The sequence below is a fragment of the Xiphophorus couchianus genome, chromosome 6 (assembly GCF_001444195.1).
Source record: "Xiphophorus couchianus chromosome 6, X_couchianus-1.0, whole genome shotgun sequence".
Lineage (NCBI taxonomy): Eukaryota > Metazoa > Chordata > Actinopteri > Cyprinodontiformes > Poeciliidae > Xiphophorus > Xiphophorus couchianus.
This window is the reverse complement of record NC_040233.1, coordinates 14,230,659-14,247,568: the sequence shown is the minus strand read 5'-3', so window position 1 is coordinate 14,247,568 and position 16,910 is coordinate 14,230,659. Positions and strand designations below refer to the sequence as shown.

Here is a 16,910-nt window from a genome sequence, read left to right as displayed (position 1 = left end):
AAAAACTCTGAAAACTGTCAAGATCATATGACTTAATGATTAATTTTGTAATTAACAGTGTAACAGTAACTGGGACCAATATGTAAGAGGGTAAAAGCCAACATTTATCTTAATTTGTTCTTGCTGTTGACATAAAAATGCAAACAGAGTGAAAAATTTATATGAACTGATTAGGAGAAGCTATACAAATTTCTCTGAGTTGTTTAGAAAAAAAAAAATTCTTGAAAGCCAGAGCTCATTCTAGACATAAGCTGTCTTTTGACTACTTTGGTTTTTATATTCAACAACAATAACTTATGTTGTTTGATGTTTTTCCTCAAACAGATTTTCTAGCAGTGTTAAGTGGTGTTTTGACCCCACAATAGAGAAGATGAGGCAGAACGCACTACATGGTTTGCCTTTCTAATTGCTTCTCATAGGAACCCAGGTATTGATTGTTGCAAATGCCCATCGATTTTTAAGTGGGACTCTGCACTATCTGACGTTTGTGCTAAATACCATAAGGCGGATGCTTTCTGTCTGTTTGTGAACACAATTTATCTTTTCGTGTAGCGGCATGACTTTAACTCCATTCAAATTTGTATTTATGTGTATTGTTTTATTGAATATGAATTGGAAAAGCAGAAAAGAGGAAAATTGCTTGTGCTTTTGTAGGGGGGAACCCAGGCAGCCTTAATCGAGAGGCATTGATCTGGCCATGGGAAACAGTGTGCTTACTCGCACAACAAGATAGCCAAAGGCTATTGGCAAGCTGTTTGTTCCCATTGGATGAAATCACATGAATTTCCTCCCTATGGTCTAAACAGATCACTACATCAAAAGGTCAGAAAGAGTGCCATAATTAATAAGCTGCTTTTTTTCAATATTTCCAAAAACAAAATGACTATGTGATTTCATGAGTCAACAAAGGTATTAATAATAAATTAAGCTTATGCATAATGCACAAAGATATATATATATATTTGGTGGAAAAAGTGTGCAAAGTAAGTATGAGAATAAATTAGCCGTTTGAGAAACCCAGTGTAGATTATGTACTTGTATCTTTAGTAAAGATAATTTAAAGCATATCTGGAATTGGTCTTTGTGATCTTTGTTTATTAATGATAATTTGTACGGCTATTCCCTTTTAGGATATGGAGTTATGTAGCTACCTAACAGATTTTAAACCTCCAGGGCTGCAAACTTAGAAAAACTCAATAGTCTTAAAAAAACCCAAACGTACCGGTAAGTCAAATTTAGACATGGAACATAGTTACATTTCCTACACCTGTACCAAATGTGAATCTCAGTCTTCGCACCTGAGGGCTGTGTGACAGTTGGTGTGTGTTATGCTTTGAACCGTACAGGATATTGGTTACATTTGTTAGATTTTTCATGAGAAAGTGTGGAATGAGTAATTTCTGCTAAGGTTCACTGTAGGCTCAGTAACTGACTCCTAACTGACCTCTTTTGCTTTTCGTGCAATATGGTGCCATGTTGTGTGCATGGAAAACTGTCATGTCAGTCTTCTTCATTTAACATACTAATCTAATTGTATCTAAACTGCTTCTATCCTGTAAGGGCCAAACTTTGCTGCACGCGTTTTATTTAACGCCTTTCAGAGATGCTGCAGGTTTTTTTCCGTGATGTTCGTTGGACTGCTTGGCACAGGAAATGACCTGCTTTAATCGGTATTTGCCTGTCTTTGTTCCTTGCTCCACCTGTCGTTGAGGGGTTTGAATAATGCAATATGCTGCCCTTAACTTCCATTTGAATACACTGAATCTGTCTTGTCAGCAGAGAGAAAGTGACACAAAGACAAGTAGACTTTGAAAGACCACAAGAGACAGAAAATCTGGAGAGGCAAAGGTGACAAAGACTAAGGTATGTGAGGAAAGTTTATTGAAGGACAAAAAAAAAATCGAACACGTCACCATAAAGGGAAATGGATGTAAATTTTGTTAGAGCACTAAGAAGCACACAATGTAGACACACAAAACAGTCAAGGATTTTTCGGGATATTTGATATTCTTCTAATTACAGACACTTATAAGTTTATGTGTAAGTTTATTTTGCTGGGCTGTGTTCCTGCAGCTCCAAACCAAATGCTTAGAAGGAGAAACCAGTTTTCTCTGGAGCAGCAACAGGAGCACCTCCTGGACTGAATATTAATAATAATAATAATAATAATTTTAGGAATAATGCCATGACTACAAAAAACTGTTGAAAAGCTGAACTTTGTTTTGGCTTACATCTAAATGAAGTGTGAATAAAATCCTGATCTAACTGTAAGCTTTCTTGCATTCATTTTCTGTTAAACTCTTATTTGTCTAAATGTACTTTGCTGAGAAAGTTTATTTATTTATCCATTTATTGATTTATTATTTTCAAAATATCCGCATTTTGAAATACTGATACTGAATTGTTATAATTCAAACAGTAGAGAAACATCTCTTGATGTCTTGTTTTATCCTACTGAATCAGCAATCCCTGTGACAGTTTTCTTTCGTAGCCCACTGTTAATTTTCATCTGACTTTTCTTTGGTTACACAATGTCGGCTTCATTTATAACATCTTACTTCTGATCATTTGTCAGTTCAGCTTTAATTTGGAAGACCACCACCTTGAATAATAGTCCACTTATTCCCAATCTCCCTCTCGATATTTTCCATTTTTACTGTGAGATTTTGACTATAATGACAGGCTGGAAGGTGAAACCCTTCATACATTGTGAGGAGGTTTATTATTCTTAGCTATCAACTTCTTTTTCCTCTTTTGGCCAGGCTGCTTTCCAGTGAGGCACATAATAATAGATAACATTCTTGTTATCCCCTGGTTCTTCCTGACCTTTCTTACTCATTATATGGTGTAATAAAATATTTGCCCCCTTACAATTTTTTTTTTTTTGTATTTTTGTTTCACCTGGTTATCATTTTAATTCTATATGTTAAACAGGGCAATTCTGATTGGGGAAAAAAGTAAGTATAATCTTTTTTTTTTTTTTTTTTTTACATTTTATGTATAATGGAATAATAACTTAATGTATGGGTTTTGAAATTTATTTTCCTTTTTAAATTATTCCAAGACATATTTAATGAGGAGCATCTGGACAGGAAATTTTTGCAGGCAAGTCATTATTAAGTGTCGATTTTCATCTGGTTTCATGAATTGAACAGAAAACAACCGGTAATTTTGCTAAGAGATCGATATCTAGAGATCGCATCCTCTGACCTCAAAAATCCAGATACTGAGCTGAAACTTTTTTATTGTTTCCTGTTAAAGGGAATTTCTCCAGTTGCATTTATAAAATGTAGCTGGAGAATGAGCAACAACATCAATTTTAATTAATGAGAACTTCCTTCATATTAACACCTCTGATTTGCAGTTGTCAAATCCTGTAGAAAGACCATGGCCAGTTACAACAATGGACACATATTTCTGTACTTGAGTCTTTCATCTTTTAAGCAAGTTCCTCTCAATGGAATGCAGAATTTCAAGAGAGATGCGCTGAAATAAAGATCACATAAAATTGCAATGATGATCACTCCCATACGAATAGATGGATCAATGATTTGCACAAAAGACCTACTCAAAAGTATTCTGCCAAAATCAGATAAGGAGAAGTTAAAACTTGAGACTTTAGTGGCCCCTGATCTATGTACTTTAAATTGCCTCTATGTTAGAGCTCTTTGAACATATCATCTTTAAACTCAGTCTTTTTCACACTTTGTAATTCCTCAGTCTTCATCTAAAATGCCTAACACAGAGGTCTTTTGCTGTTAAGTCTCATCAGTTCAGGTTCCATTTTTTTTCTTTCAGCATCATGTGCTTCTCTTCTTCCTTCTCATGCTACTCCACTGTTTTTTCCTCCTCAGAAGACAAAGTCGAATGGCCCAATAGCTTTTAATTGCTATGGTTTTTATGTGGTCTGCTGAGAAATAAAAGCCACTCAGCACTTCTGTCCACAAGATAGATGCTGCCGATACTTCTCACTGAGTTGCAGCATGGGAGCACACCCCGTGGCTCAAGGAAGTGCAGGTGAAGTAATAAAAGAAAATGGTTCGCTGCGAGGGGGAAAAAAATCCCCTGCAATGGATTTCATTTTTTATTGGGAACAAGTCACTCAGGGTCACACACACAGTATGAGAAATTTAAATCCGCATGGACACGCAAAGGCAACTACACATACGCAAAACAAGGAGCAGTGTGAGAGGAGCAGCAGCTTGTTAGAAGCAACCAGTTCAGTAATGAAATCTGCTCTTGCTGTTGGACAAGGAAGCATATGGTAGCCATCACACAGTGACTCAGACTTGTATTAAAAATGGAGACTGCAGGAAATCAAAAGCATTGCTTGGATCCCTCCTGTGCTTGACTCAGTTCTGGTGTTATAAGGCTGAATGCAAGCCCTTTATCTCTGAAAGGCAGAAAGATTAGATGAACATGGCCCTCTCTACCTCTGGGTATGGATTAAAAATACTTTGTCACACCTATTAACACCGAGATATATCACAGTATGTCACAAGCTGAAGCTCTGAATGAACTTTATATAAGCATATTGCATTGACATAAATGGCATACAAGTATAAAACAATATATATATTTTTTTTACTCAGTGAGTGTCCTATAAATTCTGCAATGTCAAGAAATCATGAAATCTTTTATACTGGTTTCTGAAGATTGCAGTCTTTCATTTGAGGTATAGTTGAAGCCACCTTGGCCAAGTTTCGGAAAGTTAAGGGACTACTAAAAATGGTCAGTTTCTCTGATTTTACATTACATTTATTTTATTCTATGAACTAATCACAGCATGTCTCCAAACTTCCAAGCAAAAATTTTGTATTTATTTGCACAAAATGAGAAATAGTCAAAATATCGAAAAAGCTGCAGTGCTTAAAGACCTCAAATAACGTAAAGAAAACAAGTTCATATTCATTTAGAAACAGCAATACTAATGTTTTGACTCGGGAATAGTTCAGAACTCCATATTTGGTGGAATAACATGTGGGTTTGTGTATGTGTGAAAAAAATGAAATCTAGGTAAGTAATTACAGACATCAAGAAGAAAAACTGGTTCATGCTTTATTTTTAATAGGTTAGATTACGCCAAAGGTGTATTTAGTGGACTTTTTCAAAAATCAAACAGGCAGCTGCAGTTCAACCAAAATGCTGAAGTCCTAACTAACATTATGAAAATGGATCATAACACACACCAGTTCTTTGTTCTCTTCCACTGAACTAGCTCTCTGTTTTTCAAAGAGTAGATTGTTAAAGTTTGCTATTTGTGGTAAAGCACAAAAGCTCTCGCTTTTAAGGTTTTCTCAGGCTTTCAGAGACCTGCTTACTCAGTGTTCCCAACACCTAAACTTGGTGAGGCAGCATTTATTTTCTATGCTCCTCAGCTCTTGAACAAATGCCCCAAAAACATGAGATGGGCAAAAACTGTTGGCTATCGCTACTGTAAATGAGGATTGAAATAATTTTTGTTTATTGTTTGAACCATCTATTTATGTTTTGCCTTTCTAATCTGTATTTTAACACACTTTCCTTTTACGCAATGTTTTCTATACATATAATATACTATTTTATTATTTTTTTCTGGGAGTTCTGTAAAGCACTTTGGATTATAGTAATAATTCAATACTTTATTTTTGGCTTTAAATCTAACTGCATGAAGACATAGCTTGAAATTTTTTTTTATGTATTATCAAAAGTTGGTCCTCACAGGAACAGTTAGGTTTAGCTATGCAACTGTGCACAGCTCATAATAAATGCATTCAGTCATATTTTCAAACATTAATGCATCATCAATCGATGCTTTAAGGCAAGGTGTCAAATTCCAGTCCTGGAGGGCCATTGCCCTGCAACTTTTAGATGCGCCTCTGCTGCACCACACCTGAATAAAATAATTAGGTTGTTAGCAGGACTCTGGAGAACTTACCTACACAAGAAGGAGGTAATTAAGTCAGTTCATTCCAGTGTTTTGTACCTGTGGCACATCTAAAAACTGCAGGGCACCGGCCCTTGAGGACTGGAGTTTGACACCCCTCCTTAAGGCATCCAACATTGAGATGCCTTAACATTGAGATGCCTGTTCTGGGTAACTAAAACAGAAACAGGAAACAACCCCAGTCATGGAGCCATATTCTGGAGATTTGCAATAATAAATATTATCATGATGAGAGGATAATTGCTATATTTTACCCAATGCAATAAATTATATGCCAATGATCAATTCCAGCTTGTTACATATATATACTGTATATATACAGTATATATATATATAACAGAATGCGCAAAATTTTTAAGCACTGCAATCAGCTGAAAATTATGCAAAGACTAATTATAATTTTGGATTTTAATCTTTGAATTTTAATCTTTTAAGGCTTCTCAAAATGCATATCGCAACATTAACATGCATGTTTCCTTTACAGAGAGTATGTGGAGATTCATTGAAGAAGCAAAGAGTTTCAGTGGCATAGAGAATTCAAACTTACTTGAAGCCCTTGATTTCAATTCTATGCAAATTTAGTTGCTGGAAATGTTGAAATTAATCTGAAACAGAAGATTAATTTGTTGAGACAAAATGTCATTAAGAGAATAGTTACAGAAAAAGTGCTGGGAATGCAACAATATTTATTATGTTTGTTAAATCTGTGAATCAACAGAATTTTATACTCCTGAAAATAATATTGCAAATAACACACTTTTAAGAAAACAAATATGGAATTATTTCACTTTAGTGTGTCAGTATTGTACTTTCTGATATAAATTTCCTGAGAGGGGAAAAAGGCAACCAAATTGCAAATATATCTTCTTGGTGTACTCGCACGTCACTGCAAATGAGTCGTCTTCATAACTTCCGACACTGAACATGACAGCAGGACATGCCTTTAACAGAACAGAGGCTATTCTACACACTGAAGACAGTCCTGACATCCTGAAGGGAAATTAAGTATGGATCACAGTAAGTTATGCGATTACGCTGGAACTGAACCATGTCAGAAGTTCACTGAAGAGTTTAATTGCTATCCGTGAGATTGGATTTTGTTAGTCTCACCACATGATGGAAATTCAAAATATGAGTCCATGAAAAAGCAATTACTTGCTTTACTGCTTAAGTGTTAAGAGGCTCTCATTATCTAGTTAAAACCCTTCACAATTCTAATTCAAAGGAAGCTCTAATTTGCTTTATTTACTGTCAAACTGCAGAGCTTATTTTTTTCCTCTGTGGGTGAGACACAGTTGAGTGGAGTGTTTGACTCTTACTTTCATTACAATAAAATGGCCAACAATAATTATGATGAAAAGCTTCTTTGTTAATAAGACAGAAAACTTCAAAAGTTTTACAATCATTTGCAAAAGCCAGTTGAAAGTTTAATTTGACTGAAATCCCAGTTTGGTGAGAAGATCTCATTATTCATTAAAAGCACAATAGCTTAGGTAGTAGAAATATTTCCTTTGAGTTGAAATACAATTACCAAGGCTGCCTTTATTGTTACATATGAATGAAGATGATGATCTAAAGTAAGTCAGGTCTTGTTCTCTTAATATAAAATGCATTGCATACAAATAGAATAGAATTTAATAGCTCAAAGGCAGAACGCATTTTCCAGTTATATCATATGGCTTAAGTTTTTTAAGGTAAGAAAAATTTACAAAATGTTCCTGTCTGAAAAGTGCAACTAAATGTATGCAAATTGTGTTTACAGCTTGCAAATGTTTGTCATTATTCAAACCATAGCTTGTAGACAGTACTGTAGTGGTCAAGGGAAACATTTAGACATCCAAACCTCTCTGAGGCTGCTTACTTAATTAGTCTAGGTTACTGTAGTGATTCAGGCAGCAGAAAGCCATTTTTCCAAGTTGAGCTGGCAGCATACCAACTCGACTTGGAATCAGCCCCTGGTGAGAATGACTTTTGTAGAATTTCCTACTGCTTTGTTTATCAGCAGGATGTTTTATTTTTTTCGTTTCTTTTTTCGACAGTATGGCTGATGTAGTGAATCCATTGTCATGTTTCTCTCTCATTTCTCCGTGTTGCTCCAGACAACAAACACACATTTCGGTCTATTCAGCATCTTAGACAAACATACAAAGCGTCTCATTTTGTTTTAAATGAGCAGAGAAGTGTGAGGTTGAAGGCTGTGGAAATGCTTCTGAATAAGACTTGTTTCATCATGTTGCACACAAATCAATAGAGCCACGATAACAAATTATCAAGTATCACGTTATGTGGTCATAGCTATCTGTCACTGAGGGCGTGTGTGAACTCACAAATGTTTGCTGGAGCTAATTCAGTTAGAAAGATAGCACCAAAAGCAGCAGATTTTTTTCATGACAAAAAAAACCAAACAATCAATACAGCAACCTTGATCTTTGTTCTCTGAAGAACAGACATCATTGGACCAGGATCACGACTTGTGAAAATGTAGAAAGGAATGATAAAATAACTGATAAAAGAATCTGTTATTGATTTTGTTGCTTTATATTACTCTGTCAAATAATTTAATTTTCTCCAGGCTGGTTGCTACCAAAAGTGTCTCATGATGGTAATATATTTTACATTTAAAGGATATTTACTCATATTTTAATGGCTAAACTAGAAATATAGATCATGTGATTTGATGTTAACACTCATGAAAACCTTAAGTGTCTTGAAAATAATATTTGAAGGGAATATGTTTCCTGACTCTCTGACAGGAACCCAACAGTTTTGTATTTTGTTCAGTTATGTCCGTCTTTTGTAGATTTGGCTGTATGATTGACAGTGTCCCTCATTTAGTAAAACTCTGGAATGCACCCGGGTGCAAAAATGATGACAGGACAGGTTCTACATCTAATTTATGAAACTAAGGACTTCAGTCACCTTAACAGAATTTCCTAAATGAATAAATTAAAAATGACAAACACTAGAGATTACTTTCAGATTTTAAATAGACTGCAGCACAACATAGGATTATTAGCAGGCTAACAATCCTAAAAGACATGAATATTTGCATATTTGTATATTTTCTCAAACATATGTATTTAAAAGACCTACTTTTTTAAAGTATTTAACAGTACTATGAAGTCCTTTCTCTAACAACCTCCAGAACCATTTTACATCAACAGAACCTAGAGGACTAAATTAAACTCAAGTTTTTTTGCAGAACGGCATACTTTAAAACAATGTCCCAAATTTCATTCCTTCAGCTGATTCAGAGCCAGCCCAGCTCTATTTTAGTAACCTGATGCAACATTTTACACTGACCTGTGTATGAATGTGTATATCCTAGATCTCCTACTGAAAATACATGCAGTCCAAATACCTGGCCTTGGACAGCGCTTTAGAGTACCAGGTTTCCTTCTAGATGTTGGCATAACTCCATAATGGGAAATAAATAGCCACTGATCAACCTAAAAGATTTGGTTCAGAAATCCCTGGCCTCCTGTGCACAGTTATAAACAAAGAGATGTACAGTGCAGACTGTTTAAATCTCCTTACTGCTTATGATCTTGTGGTAGGGCTATTAAATGTTCTTCAACTGGTCAGTAATTAATCACACAGACAGTCCATGTACCACAGCCATCCTCCTGAGATATTCTGAGCTTAGCCAAAGCTTGCTAAAAATATTTCCTATTTTAGAGGCTGAAGGGGTATTTTTCCTCTGAAATTCCTGAAATTGTGCTTCTTAATATCTCTTTTCATCTAAGCCTAATTGTAATTTCCACTTAACTCAAAGTACAGCCTGTTAACATAAGTAATTTATTTCTATATTTCTCTGATTCATACTTCTTATTTCTATGTAATGCAAAATGTGCATTACATAGTACATAGGAAGATAATTTCTTTCTATGTACGTCTGAGAAATAAGAATCAGCTTTCACTGTAGAGAAAAAAGAAAGAGAATATGGAAAAGAGATGGATGGATTGTGTGTGAGATCACGAGTTGATTCATCACGTTTTCAAATTTATTTGAATCCAAAAGCTAATTTTTACAATTTTAACATTCTTGTGTCTTTAGAAATACAGTCTCTGTGATATTGTGCACCTGTGCAAATCTATTGTTTGTGTTTCTTTCATTCTTATTTCCATCCACTGTTACATAAAAAATCTTTTATCTTTTGCTTTGTCTGCCCAGTCTTGCAGATCTCCTGGTACACATGATTACTGTGTGAGTAGACTAATGAGTTTTGTATTGATTTTGACTTCCTTTACACAGTCCGACCAAGATTCTTTAATTTAATCACAACCCCACAACATAACTGCATCACTACATCTTTAATATATGAAACACCAGCTGTAATACCACTTCAGCTTTTTTTTTTTGTTGTGTATTAAATTCAGCAGTAGGAAGCACAGATATTTGCCTCATTCTTCTATTTTGAATAAATCCTCCTTCCTATGGAAAACCTCACTGGTTTTCAGGCAACAATATAGGAAACTGTTTTCAGGGAGATGATTTTTAAACGTCTGAAAAGGCTCCCAGAAATCAATGAAACATGCACAGTTCATACACTGGATTTGCTTGAATAACCAAGGTAATAGAAAAACTTTTATCAAAGCTCCCTCTCACTCTGCAAATGCAGCTTTGCTCATTGGCAAGCAGGGCCATCTTTTGAGATTATCGGGAAGTGTATTGCTCAAAAGAAAAGATTTATTTTATACACAGGTGGGACAAATAAGCAAACCTCTTTCTTTCTCTAATGCTGTGTATGACTGACATTTCAATAAGTATTAATATGTGTTACTGAACTAATTTCACCGAAAAAAAAGGTGTGCTTAGGAAAAGGAATTTCAACATTAACTGTTTGTACTTAAAACGTGACTACAAGATATACTTTTTAGTTGACAGCTTCAATCAAATGAATGAACCAAAGCTAAAGTCAACATGTTTTTTAAAGTACATGAGAACTTATCTTTGTGTCAACACATTTCTTGTGATGATATTAACATATGAACTGTATGCTTCATTAATTGTTTCTGTACTATTTTCTGTTCCTGAACGGTGAATAACAATGCTGTTGAAAAGGCAACCCAGCCTTTGTTAACATTTATGTCGTGTTGTTGTTTTAAAGCTTGTTTAAAAATCTACAAAAAACAGAAGAACTAGGATTTTGTCTCTTATCCATCTTAATACAGAAGACTAGCTAATTTATTTCAGTAATTTCATTGAAAATTGAAACTCAGATATAGATATTCATTAAACACATAGTGATATCAGTCATTTATCTGTGGCAAATTAAATTATTTGGCTTTCAGGTAGTGACAATATATATATAAAAAAAAATCTTCAAAAACTCTATTGTTATATAAAAACAACAAAATCAAGACTTTTAATGCAGATTTGTTCTATTGTGGCCCACTGAAAAGTAAAGTGTACCCTTTGTTACACAGTAAATACATTCAGTATTTGGTGACCAGGACTCATTTTGCATGACTTACTACATGACTGTGGCATGGAGTCAGTCAGCTTGTGGGGCTGCTGAGGTATGAAGGAAGCACACTTTGTTCGTTCTGCTCTCTCACATCTTCCTCTGAATAATTCTTTATGTGCTTTAACATTTCATGGTAGGTGACTATTGTATACTGATTTTAGAATTGACTAGAAGACGAGGAAGTCTCCAAATCATCTCTGATTGTGGATTTTTTGCAGTGACTCTCAAAGTTTTTACCCCAGCCACACTTTTGAATCTCCACCAAACTCTTGATCAGGCTTTGTCTCATGTCTCTCTTATAATGACGGTTATTTCTGTGGTTTTGCACCTTTTCTAACTCAACTTTCCATGAATTTGGTTGGATACAACATTCTGTGAAAAGCCCGCTGCTGTTATTTTTTTCTTCAATCTTGTTTTGGCAAGCAGTGTACCTGGAAACCTGAAAATAATGTTCAGGTTTTTTAGCATGCAATTTTTACATTGTCACTTCAAATTCAACCACTACTACATATATAGTATATAATACATCCCACAGTGGTTATTTTATATTTTCCCAAACATATGTAAGGATTTTAATTCTAGCAAAGTTATATGTGAAGATTCCTTTTGAATTTTTAAGTTGATCTTCATTGTGAGTTTAATTTTTTTCTTAATAGTTAACGGAGGGCGGAAAAATCTTTCACTATAACAAGTGGAGCACAGGTCAAAGATCATTAATCTTGCTTTCAAAGTACACAAGTCAATGTGATCTGATATTTCTATTTCTGTGTTGAAGCATAATTTCTGCCTCAGGTGAGTACTTTTTAGATAGAGGCATACATGCACACATCTATTTATCTAGAATTATTATCACAATGTTTATACATGCTCTTTATAAAGTGTATAGCCAGGTTTATGTCTTTCATTAAATTTTAAGGGATTAGTACTCCCTTCTAATCTTGCTTCCCTTAAAGTTTATCACTTCAGAGCTTCTAATTATCTCCTTCATTTTCAATCAGAACATTTGGAGTTGATACACTATCTAATTATTATAGTACATCCCCTCATGTTTTTGCTTTAATGTCCACAGTTAACAGGATTTTCAAGCGGATTACTATAGAGAATCAGAGAATGGTTCCTCTTGAAGTTCGGGGAGAAGCCCAGGCTTATATTCCCTAAGGTCTGCAATGCTGATAATGTTCTCTCTGTAATGAGAGTCAATAGGAAGTGGATTGAGAACTGCTGCATTTGTCTCTCTCACGCTCCTTTCGCAATCCCAATCATCCACCTGGATTTTCCACTGCCAGACCTTCAGCCCTCACCTCAGTGCATCCTTCAGAGAAAGACTTAGCTGTCTCCGTGAACTACAGAGGTAGATGTGAGAAGCTTATCAATTGGAGGATGAATTAAATGACTTTAGACATATACAACACTTTTCAGGACCCTCAAAGACGCTTTATAATGAAATCAGCCATTCCCATTCATTCACATATTCACACACTGATGATGGCAAGCTATTGGATTGTAGCCACAGCGGCCCTAGGGCAGTCTTTCAGAAAGGAGGCTCCCTCCCTGGATTTTGTTAACTTACTCAGACCTGATGAGCATTATGTATGCTGTCTTTCAAACATGCTAAAAATTATGCTTGCTTAAATGGGCATTCGACTATGAATGCACTTTACTAGTTATAGATATGGATATAGAAAATACTAAGACTGTTAAAACCAAGTTAACATGAATGATAACTTATTGGATGATGCTAGAGATGTAAGAGGGATGGGTGTAAAAATAAGTTTTTTACACCCATCTACCCACTTCTATAAATGTGTAAATATTACTTTACTATAGTTTTTAATTTTTTTGTTTGCCTTTGTTTTACATTTATTTTGTTTGTATAACTTTTATTCTCTTATTACACTATGTTCAATAAAGTCAAACTCAAACCAGAAGTCAGGTTTGAAAGACAGATCCTAAGGACAATTTAGAGAGACCAATAAACCTTGCAGACATGTTTTTGAACTGTGGGAGGAAGTCAAAGTACCCGGTGAGAAACCTTGTATGCACAGGAGGAACATTGAATTGTTTTATATAGAATTTTTTAAGTTTAGGAAATTCTTTGAATCATTAACTTTAAGAGTGTCTTCAGGGCTTGGTATTTAATCTGAAGACATTTTTTGAACTCTTGTAACCATTTTGCTGTGTGATAAATTGTGTTTGAAACATCTATGACTCCAGTTGATGGGATTAAAGGAAACTAAGGACGTTTTTCTATTATGTTCACTTTACACTAATAATCACAGCAAGTTTCTGTTTTCTTCCTGCCTTTTGCCATCTGCACCTCCTCACTTTGTGCCTTGGAACAGACAATGAAATAAAACCTTTTTCTGCTCAATTGCTCCAGTGGACGACGCATTGAGACCCATTTGACGACACACTAAATGATTTTTATTTTCTGGTGGAAAAAGAGGGCTTGGAACCAATTTTTCACTGGCTCAAAGAGGGCAAAGGCAGGTTTTGGTATGGCAGTTGATAAATGACTGGTGGGAGGTAATCCATCTGCTGCATCAACAAGGAATAGGATCGTCTACTGTTAAAAAAAAAAAAAAATCACGATTAGAGGCGGATTCCTATAAAGTCCAAACATGCTGTAGAGTACAGTAACATGTTTGTGTCTGTGTGTTTGAGCTAGTGATAGAGTGACTGTCTTTCAATCTCTTTCTCACTTTTTTTGCTTTTTCTGTAGTTCACACACACACACACACACACACACACACACCGACACACACACACAGACAAGAATGGCCATGTGCCATCTTGCCTAAATACCAACTATCTATCATCCGTGATATTTCATATATTTTAAATTCAATAAGCCAATATGATTTATGTAGTGGCTCGGGTGGCTTTGGTACTTTGAGATTTAAGGCTAGAGACAGTAAAATGCATTAAGAAGTTCTTTGTTCTCTGTGTTTTCACTGACCATGAACAACATCTGAGGACTTCAGGTCTTTTGCGTTTGATCCTGTACAGAAGTGCAAAAATAACATTTACATTACATCCAACTCTTTAATATTAAATTCAATATGCTGCAAAATTACCCTATGGTGTACTCTGATGCATCCAGTTGCATTTGCTGTGAATTCTTGACCATTAATGAATGTTGCCACCTTAATGTTTCCAGTTTCTTCTTCTCAGTAAGGAATCACTAACATGTTTAAATATCAGTATATTTTGAAAATAATACAAATTTAGAACCATCAAAATCTTAGATATTTTAAATATTAGTTCATTTTTCAAAAATATTTTATTATAGTTTTATAAATAGATAATGTAAAGTAACATGTTCAGATAAAATCTATGTTTTAATTTTATATTTATCCATATAACTGCTTGTCCACCGAACTCTCCATGACCCAATGGTTATGTAAACATGACAGTTTTGCCAGGGGGCCATTTACACTGAGTTTCAGATTTATATTGAATTTATCTCATTTCTTTGTGAGAAATAACTCTCAAATTGTTTATTTTTCAAATTCTGACCATAGTTTTTATTTCATGTTTTGCTTCATGATATCTGCACCTCAGTCAAGAACACATTCAGTCCACCTTTCTGCCTTTGGATTGGTGCTATTGCTTTGTTGTACTAAAGACACAGAAAAAAAATATGTGCATTTCTTTCTGTTGCTTATATTTTTTATTCATGCACCTGTCTTTTGCAATAATGGCGTTCTTCAGCTGCTCCTGGTCCTGCAAATAAACAGCAGGAGAATAATAAGATTCACATTCAAAAGTCTCCCTCTGTGTTGCTTCCACAGCTACAAAGCACTCAGAGGAAGAAGCGGTCCACATGTAACTGTGTATTCTCACAGTAGGACTGCAAATACAGTAAAAGTGGCTGTGTGTATGACTGAGTGCAGTTGTGGTCTGAAATTTACTTACACTCATAATAGGCTTGAATTTGGCGCTTTAAAAATTATTTGAGCCTTTTCTTGATTGGAATGAAAACATGCCACTGCAATAATTATTTTAATAATTAAGTTTGTGTTTATTGTACATCGTTTATAATTTATACAGTGCACTACTGACAATAAAACCACCAGCATGCTTGATAACTGTTACTTTTTTAAAACGTTTGAAGCATTGCCTTCTCTGTTCCAAGCATGTCTCTACCATTGTGGCTTCACAGCTCAATTTTTTTCCTGATCTAAACATTTCACCAGGAGGCATTTGACTTGTCAGTGTCACCCACTGCCTAAACAATTTAGCTTCTTTCTTAGTCTGTCCTCTCTCAGGCAGGTCTCTGTGGACGACGATGCTGGTGTTTTAGCAGCTTTCAGTTCATGACAGGTTCAAGATTTCAATGAACCAATGTCCAAACCAATTTCCTTTCATTTCATGGTGGCAGTTTGTGTCAGATAGTTGAAAATTGGACACAATTGGGTGCTCCAAAATAAATTGAAACTGGTTTTCAATTGGAAGGGTTATAACTGGCTAACATTAAGTTTCTAAAAGGACCACGACCTTTTGTGGGAAATCTGAGGATTTTACAAGAAAAGTGTGGTCAAGGTTAGCAAACCAATGAACTTTAACAACTGTGAAAAGAGAAGAGGTGCCTATTATTGGACCAGAGGCGGGATCATATTTAAGGACTCTTTCGTGTCCCAGAGTACACGAAAGAAAGACCGGAGGCCGGGATTTTCTTCTGGCAAGGCAGCAGTGCTACCAACGCTATCTCTCTGCAACCTTCTTATAGACAATGCTTTCTAAAAGTACATTTCTGTTAATAATTTCAGCGCAATTTGAAGATTTTGTAACTGTACTGCACACATTTTAATTAGTATGTGGCATCTTTCAGCTTTTCTTCAACAACTGACATGTCTAAAAGCTTTAAAAATATATACTTACAACTGTCCCTGCATACCAACTTATTACTTTTGAAAACCTTTTCAGTTTTAATGAAGCTTTCAAGTAAATGATCTAAACTATTAAAACGTGTGTTGTTCAATTATAGTTGCAAGCCAACTCTGCACTAGATTGAAGAAACATTACATTGTCATTTGTTCAATTTCCTTTAGAGGTTTATCAGTAAGATTTTATACCATCCATGTCTTTAATCTCTAATTCTGTAAATCTAAACCGCTGTAAACTAGGCAGTCCCCACAGGCTTTATGAGTTGGATATTTGATTCTGCTTTTTTGTTACCTCCAAGATACTTACATTATTTTTCACAATTTTCATTCCCCCCTATTTTACAGTTTGTATTGTTGATTTTGACTTGCTTGCTTTGTTTCTTTGTTATTCTCAGAGAAATCCAACACTCTGTTCTCAGTGTTTGAAGCACTAAGAACAGAGCTTACCCTTTTGTTGATTCAATCAGATTTCTTTCTTGGAAGAAATTAAATGAATTTGGTAATTAAATGAATTTTCTTTTTAAATAATTAACCTCAGAGCTCATAAGAGCAAAGCTTGTCTCTGTATCTCACTGGACATGAGCAGAACAGTGGTGAACAGACGGGGCTTTCTTTTGTATTTGC

The 16,910-nt window shown here is 35.1% G+C and overlaps 1 protein-coding gene across 6 annotated transcripts in view; it reads left to right on the top strand.

The window, feature by feature from the left end:
• Nucleotides 1–16,910, top strand: part of tnr (tenascin R (restrictin, janusin)) — a 167,287-nt gene that overhangs the window by 56,604 nt on the left and 93,773 nt on the right. The window lies entirely within an intron of this gene.